The sequence below is a fragment of the Ambystoma mexicanum genome, chromosome 4p (genome assembly GCF_040938575.1).
Source record: "Ambystoma mexicanum isolate Mex_15411 chromosome 4p, UKY_AmexF1_1, whole genome shotgun sequence".
NCBI lineage: Eukaryota > Metazoa > Chordata > Amphibia > Caudata > Ambystomatidae > Ambystoma > Ambystoma mexicanum.
The window spans coordinates 49,312,683-49,321,005 of NC_090927.1; positions in this window are offsets into that span (position 1 = coordinate 49,312,683).

Consider the following 8,323-nt stretch of genomic DNA (forward strand, 5'->3'; position numbering starts at 1 on the left):
ATTAAGGCTTAAAGCTCCAAGCCAGAATATTGCATCTTTCAGAGCCTCCCATTTCCCTACAAATCTCCTCTGCATTTTATTCAGTCTTTGTGCAGAGCCCTAAATGGTGCAGATGCCTTTGTGACCTCACCCTTCCTTTTTTATTACATACTCTAGAAATACTTTCAATGTTTGGAATTTTAAGAGCACCCGTCTTAACTGGATGACCCACAGCTCCTCTTTCAGCCATTTCAGAAATATACTGGGGTTTCCCTAATGTCTTATATTCAAATAAGAGTGCTCTTGTTCTACCTGGCAACCCATATATGAAAACCCAACTCTGATTAAAGATACTCCATGCAGGAGACTTTCCCCAAGCCAAGGGATCTGCTCTAAAGTGCGTCCTCTATGCATTTCAGTCAAGAGGCTGCAGTACATTTTATCAAACGACCACAGACCATTCATAATCAGGGAGGTGTTTATTGTTTCAGACTGATAATTAACCCATATTATTTTAGAGCTTAGTTATTACTACTTTTTACTGAGTACAACTCAATATATGGGTTATATTGATGTTGGTCTTGGGTCATTAATTGGGAACACATTTCTTAAGACAAATGAGCATTCTTTGCAAGCTTATTGGTACTGTGAAATAAACATTTGCGTATCGCAACCATTGAAGATGTTATTGCCTACATTTTTGGGTGGAAATTAAGGCCTTATTAAAATAATTTCTGATATCAGACAAAGATAAATTAAAAAGAAGAGTGGCCAGGGTGCAACCCTGCTTTAGGCCACTGCTCATGTGACTATTGTCCACAAGCTCCACCCCCTTTATTATCTAGACGCCCCTGTAGTGGTGCACTAACTAAAGCCAGTATTTTACCCGATACACACGATAAAATGTGTCTGAGAAATCAATAGATGGCGGATATACTGGGTGTCAGAATGCTGCCACTGGTGCTTGGGTGCAAGTGTTTCTCTCTTGTTGCCACATTCGCAAGCTTGGGAGCCGCCATGTTTTCCAGTCTGGGCAGGTGTGGGGGTGGGGAGGAGAGACCAGCAGCACAGTTCAACGCATGTGCTTTGCATGGTCCGTTGCTCTGGGCAATGGTCAGGCCGGCTGGGAGGCTCATTCTCATGTGAGCCACCACAAAACCTGAGGAGTTTCACAGGCCTTTGTTCCACAATTTCCTTCAGTCTGCATTGTGAAGCTTAGTGTTGATGTTTTCTGCCTCCTGCTGCCTTGTGCCCGCTTTGCCCAGGGGCCTCCTTGCCTCTGCTCTGCCCAATTTCTTCTCTTTCGAGTAATTTCTGGTTTGCTGAGGGTCTCCCTGGCACCCTCCACCTGTTCCCTCCTTGGGGCGAGCTTTCTCTGTCCTTCCATTTTGACTCCCTTCTTTCTGGATAACCTTGATCAGTGTCTATCGCTGTTCCAATATCAGGTTGTCATAAATCACCAATGTATCAATTGAAAAGGATACAGTAACCAAAAAAGGATACAATTGGTAGGGCTCTTCCGGATCCTTTTTCACACGACTTGATTGTAGGTAGGTCAAATTAGACCTTCCAAATGATACAACTCTCTGACTGATAAAACAGGCAGAGAGATGGATCACTGGAAAGGGCGTCGTCGGTATTGTATCGTAAGATATGCCTAGGATAGATAAAGTATCATAAGAAACTGTCCCAAACTCAAATCACTATGATAGCACAGTATTAGCATTAATTCAAAACACTAACCTTATGGCGAAACTGAAGAATTCAACGAAAGTCTCTTGAAGAAAACCAGGAGTTGAAACAACGATAAAGGAGGGGAAGATTAGTAAGGGAGACTTATCCCGAACAGCACGAGGCTCACGCTAGATACCGGGTTGGTGCACCACAGGATAGCGTCCAAAGTACTGTGCACAATCACCTTCCAATAGTTCATGAAATACTTTCTTTCCCACGAAGAACAAAATTAGATTTTCACCTGTTAACTGTCACAGGCACCAAAGGTTCAAAGAAGTTCAGAAAACCACGTGCAGGATTGCATGCGACAGCGTACACGCAGCCAGGCCAGCCGCGCTTGGAGACAGCGTTTCCGCCTGATGATTTAGCAAGCAAACAGGATACACGCAGCTCAGGACAGCCGTGCTTGCAGACAGCGTCCGCGTGGAGATTTGGCAAGCAAACAGGATACACGCAGCTCAGGACAGCCGTGCTTGCAGACAGCGTCCGCGTGGAGATTTGGCACGCGAACAGGATACACGCAGCTCAGGACAGCCGCGCTTGCAGACAGCGTCCGCATGGAGATTTGGCACACGAACAGGATACACGCAGCTCAGGACAGCCGCGCTTGCAGACAGCGTCCACGTGGAGATTTGGCATGCAAACAGGATACACGCAGCTCAGGACAGCCGCGCTTGCAGACAGCATCCGCGTGGAGATTTGGCACACGAACAGGATACACGCAGCTCAGGAAAGCCGCGCTTGCAGACAGCGTCCGCGTGGAGGTTTGGCACGCGAACAGGATACACACAGCTTCAGGAATAAGCATGTGGAGGAAAACACGCTCAAAAAAGGCTAAAGAAGTTGCTGAAGGGAATGCGCGAACGCAGGTCCAGAGTTCAGCTACGAAACGCCAAAATTGACTCAATCAGAAGCAGCGATCAGCGTTTCCACGCTGCTTATATACGCACTGCCGTGATACACGTGACGGAACTAAGTCACGTGAATTTTAACGACGTGAAAAATGCAGAAGTCATTTTCCGGGCAATGCATCGAACAACCTCCATTTCGAATAGAATGGTCTATTGGTTCTATGGGCGTAACTCATTTTGTATGGAGAGGTCGTTCCTGGTCCAGAGATATGTTCAGCAGGCATGATAGTGCCACCCCCCAAAGGAGCAGCCCCTCCCCTTTGCGAGTGGAATCGCCTTAATAAAGCAGGAGCATGAATGTTAGACAGAGGTTCCCAGGATCTATCCTCGGGACCATAACCTTTCCAATCCACCAGATAATACGGTTTCCCAGACCGTAGCCTCATGTCCAGTATGTCTTGTACTTCATATTCGTCTGACCCTTTCACAGAAATAGCAACAGGCCGTATAGGCAATCTAGTAGCATCCGAGCACGGTTTGATGAGTGACACGTGGAATACAGGATGCACTCGCCACCGTTGTGGCAATGCCAGACGGACAGCAGCCGGATTTATAACGTGGAGCACTTCATATGGCCCGATGTATTTAGGCAACAATTTCTTTTTACCGGGTATCCTCAAGTTTTTTGTGGATAGCCATACCTTTATACCTGCTTTGTAGACAGGTGCAGGGATTCTATGAGCATCGGCATAGGTCTTATCTCGTTTTTTAGCTTGCTCCAATTGCTGCTTAACTTTCGTCTGTAGACCCTTTAGATCTCTAATATTACGTCCTGCTGCAGGAGTATCCAAAGACAAACTGGAATCCAAAGGAATGGATCGTGGGTGTTGCCCATACAGAACATAGAAAGGCGAAGTACCTATGGCACTATGGTAGGAATTATTATAGGCGAACTCCGCTGCCGGCAGAACATTGAGCCAATCTGACTGAAACTGCAGGCACAAACATCGCAGATATTGTTCCATAGTGCTATTGACTCTCTCAGTCTGTCCATCCGTTTGAGGGTGATAAGCACTAGACAACCTGTCATCAATTAGTAATGCCGAATTTAGTGCTCTCCAAAAACGTGACGCAAATTGTGAGCCCCTGTCAGTGATTATCACTGAAGGTAGGCCAAAAAAACGGAATATATGCTGGATGAATAGATCAGCCAGACCAGCAGCTGTTGGTACACCAATACAGGGAATAAAAAGCACCAATTTGTAAAGTAGTCCACCACCACCCATATGGTATCGTAGCCTTTATTTCTTGGAAGTTCTACCACAAAATCCATTGATATCATGTCCCATGGTTTTTTAGGAACAGATAGGGACTGGAGTAAACCCACTGGTTTGCCAGGAGTGTTCTTGCATTGACTGCATACAGAACATGTTGAAACATAATTTATAACATCTTGTGTTATAGACGGCCACCAACACCATCTTTTCAGCACCTCTAGGGTCTTCTTTTGTCCAGGATGGGCGGCAATCAAGGAATCATGACCCCAACTGAGGGCCTTGTTCCGAGTGGTAACAGTTGGTAGATAGAGTACTCCTTGTTTGAAAGGCAAACCATTGTATATATCAATATTCAATTCCTGAATCAATTGTGGATTTAGTTTCACCCACTCCTGTAACTTGTTTTTTAGGGAAGGTTGTGCAGAACAACTACATATCACGTGATCTGCCAACAACTTATTTTGCAACGGTGGTTCTTCCTTCACCTCTTCACTGATGCGAGACAAAGCATCCGACTTGACATGTTGTCTGGCAGGGCGATAAGTAATTCGAAATTCGTATTGAGCAAAAAAGACATGCCATCTGGCCTGTCTAGCTGTAAGACATTTCATAGTTTTGAATGCCTGAAGATTTCTATGATCCGAATACACCAGCACCTGATGTTTGGCCCCAAGAAGATGATGTCGCCATTCTTGGAAAGCATCCTTGATTGCAAGTAATTCACGCTCAGTGACAGTATAGTTTTGTTCATATGAGGTAAGCTTACGTGAGAAAAAAGCAACTTGATGCTCCTCCTTGGTTTCTGCACAAACTTGCGAAAGTACAGCTCCTGTAGCGACACTGGAAGCGTCTGCTTCAATGATAAACTGACCATCCGGATCAGGATGTTGAAGTACAGGTGCAGTGGTAAATGCTTCCTTTAACCTCTCAAAAGAAGCTTGGGCATTCTGGTTCCAACAGAATGGAACTTTGGAACTAGTTAAAGCTGTCAATGGGGCCACTGTTTTGGAGAAAGAACGAATAAATCTGCGATAAAAATTTGCAAAACCTAGGAATGACTGTAATGACTTGACATTGGGCCTCATTACGACCCTGGCGGAAAGGGGTTTACGCCAGCGCTAACAGCGCCGACCCCTTCCGCCATACTACGAGGTCCCTTACCGCCATGGCGATTTTAACGCCTGCTTTTAGCAGGCGGTAAAATCCATGGCGGTAAGGGACCATGGAGTCAATTACGCCACCGTAATTTACGGTGGCGTAATTAACGCCTTCCCCACTCCCATTATGCCCTATGGGGCAAGAATGGGAATGGGGAAGGGTAAAATGGGGATTGGGGACTTACCGCCCCGCCAAGGTCGGGATGGGGCGGTAAGTCCGCCAACCACCATGGCGGAGTTGGCAGCTTAGCGCCATGGACCATGGTGCAAATTGCACCATGGTCCTCCGCCATGGTCGTAATGAGGCCCATTGTGTGGAACAGGCCAATTCAATATGGCCTTCACTTTGGAACGACTCATTCGAACACCTTGATTGGTGATGTCGTAACCCAGAAATTCCACTTCTTGCGTATGAAAGACACATTTCTCGGCTTTAACAAAAAGTTTGTTCATTCTCAGTCTTTGTAAGACAGCTAACACGTGTTTAACATGTTCTGGCAAAGACGATGAATATATCAAAATGTCATCCAAGTAAATCACCACGAATTGGTCCATCATATCTCTGAAGATATCGTTCATGAAGAACTGAAATGTGGCTGGAGCGTTACAAAGACCAAAAGGCATCACTAAATATTCATAAAGGCCATACCGCGTCTTAAAAGCGGTCTTCCATTCGTCTCCTTCGCGAATACGAACCAGATTGTAAGCACTGCGCAAGTCCAATTTAGAGAAGTACTTGGAAGTTCCTAATTGATCTAACAGAACATTAATCAGTGGTAAAGTGTACTGATTCTTTATGGTGATGTCGTTAATAGCCCTGTAATCAATGCAAGGCCTTAGATCTCCTTCCTTCTTTGGAACAAAGAATAAAGGAGAGGCAGCCGGCGATTGAGGTGGCCATATAAATCCCATATCAAGAGCTTTATCAATGTATTCTTTCAAGACAACATCTTCTTTGAGAGTTAAAGAATAAACTCGACCAGTAGGGATTTTAGCTCCAGGAATTAGTTCAATTGGAAAATCATACTGTCTATGTGGAGGCAGCTGTTCTGCCTGACCTTTGTCAAACACATCAGCAAAATCTGCATATTCACTTGGTATATGTGTACCGCTCTGATGTACCACACTAATAGTGGAAATTCCCTCCATAGAGGCCAAAATATGTGATTTATTTGACACCACCTGACTGGTAAAGCAATGTTCATTGCAAAAAACGGAAGGATATTGGATCAATCCCGTAACCCAGTCAATGGCGGGATTATGAAGAGTCAACCAATTAAGTCCAAGTAATATTTTGTACTGAGGAGCCGCAATGACATCTAAGACTATTTCCTCTGAATTACCATTTAATAAAGTCATCTGAATAGGTACAGTCTCCTGAGTTACCATACCGGAAATCAAGACTGATCCATCCACAGTATTAACAGTTTCAGGTTTGTTCTTGTCTACAAGGGGTATAGAACATTTCTTGGCATATGCGATATCGATGTAATTATTAGTGGCTCCAGAATCAACCATAGCCTTGGAAACCAATTCTTGATCATCAAAACGTAAAGTCATCTCAACAGCTATAGGTGCATGCGCTGGAAATGTAATGGAGTCCGATGTAACACTCGACACAGGGACTCCTGCTACTGTCGAGTTTTGGCGTTTCCCGAAGGCTTAACTGTTTTTTTAGGACATGCCGCCAGTAAATGCTCAGATGAACCGCAATACATACATAAATTATTTTTTCTTCGGTTCTCTCTTTCTGCTCTAGACAACCGGCCTCTCACCGCACCAATTTGCATTGGTTCAAGATCATTCGAAGAAGCTGCCGGTGTATCAGAACGAACCGGTACATGAAGGAAAGGTTTTCTCTCTCCTTTGCAGGCATTTCTTCGGACATCAATTTGTAAAATCAAATCAAGAAATTCTGAAAAACCTGTAGGAACCACTGGGACCGTGGACAAGGCATCTTTGAGTTCTTCTGAAAGACCCTTGTAGAAAACAGCCGTCTTCTTGTCTTCCGGCCATTGGGTTTCGGCTGTTAATTGGTTGAATCGTGCGATGTAAGCCAACAGACGTTGAGTGCCTTGTTGTAGATTCAGCAACTCCAGATCTGTGGCTTGAGTAGCGTAGCGCATATCAAAGACTTTGTTCATAGCAGCCAGAAGATCATCGCAATCGTACAACAAGGGGCTATTTGATTCCAATAAAGGATTTTCCCAAGCAGCAGCTGTACCCCCCAAATGGGAAAGCACGAATGCTGCTTTAGTAGTTAGATCGGGAAACGAATTAGGCCGGCAAAGGAAATGAAGTCGGCACTGATTAACAAAAGTTCTATAGGTTTTAGGATCACCTGTGAATCTTTCCGGGGGAGCCAAGGGAAACTGTGTTGGCATAACCACTTTAAGAGTTTCCTGTGATAATGATGGTGCCGTAGTCCCAGATCCAGATGCAGTGGCTACTGGAACCTGTGTTCCCTGAGGAGTGGCATGCATGGCATCTTGCATAACATCCATTCGATGACGTAGCATGTCCTGTGCCGTAATCATTTAATTTCTCAAGTCAGTGATTAACTGAGTCAAAACAGTTAAAGGATCCGTACCCTCCATGGCTTCTGATTCTGTCATAAATCACCAATGTATCAATTGAAAAGGATACGGTAACCAAAAAAGGATACAATTGGTAGGGCTCTTCCGGATCCTTTTTCACACGACTTGATTGTAGGTAGGTCAAATTAGACCTTCCAAATGATACAACTCTCTGACTGATAAAACAGGCAGAGAGATGGATCACTGGAAAGGGCGTCGTCGGTATTGTATCGTAAGATATGCCTAGGATAGATAAAGTATCATAAGAAACTGTCCCAAACTCAAATCACTATGATAGCACAGTATTAGCATTAATTCGAAACACTAACCTTATGGCCAAACTGAAGAATTCAACGAAAGTCTCTTGAAGAAAACCAGGAGTTGAAACAACGATAAAGGAGGGGAAGATTAGTAAGGGAGACTTATCCCGAACGACACGAGGCTCACGCTAGATACCGGGTTGGTGCACCACAGGATAGCATCCAAAGTACTGTGCACAATCACCTTCCAATAGTTCATGAAATACTTTCTTTCCCACGAAGAACAAAATTAGATTTTCACCTGTTAACTGTCACAGGCACCAAAGGTTCAAAGAAGTTCAGAAAACCACAGGCAGGATTGCACGCGACAGCGTACACGCAGCCAGGCCAGCCGCGCTTGGAGACAGTGTTTCCGCGTGAAGATTTAGCAAGCAAACAGGATACACGCAGCTCAGGACAGCCGCACTTGCAGACAGCGTCCGCGTGGAG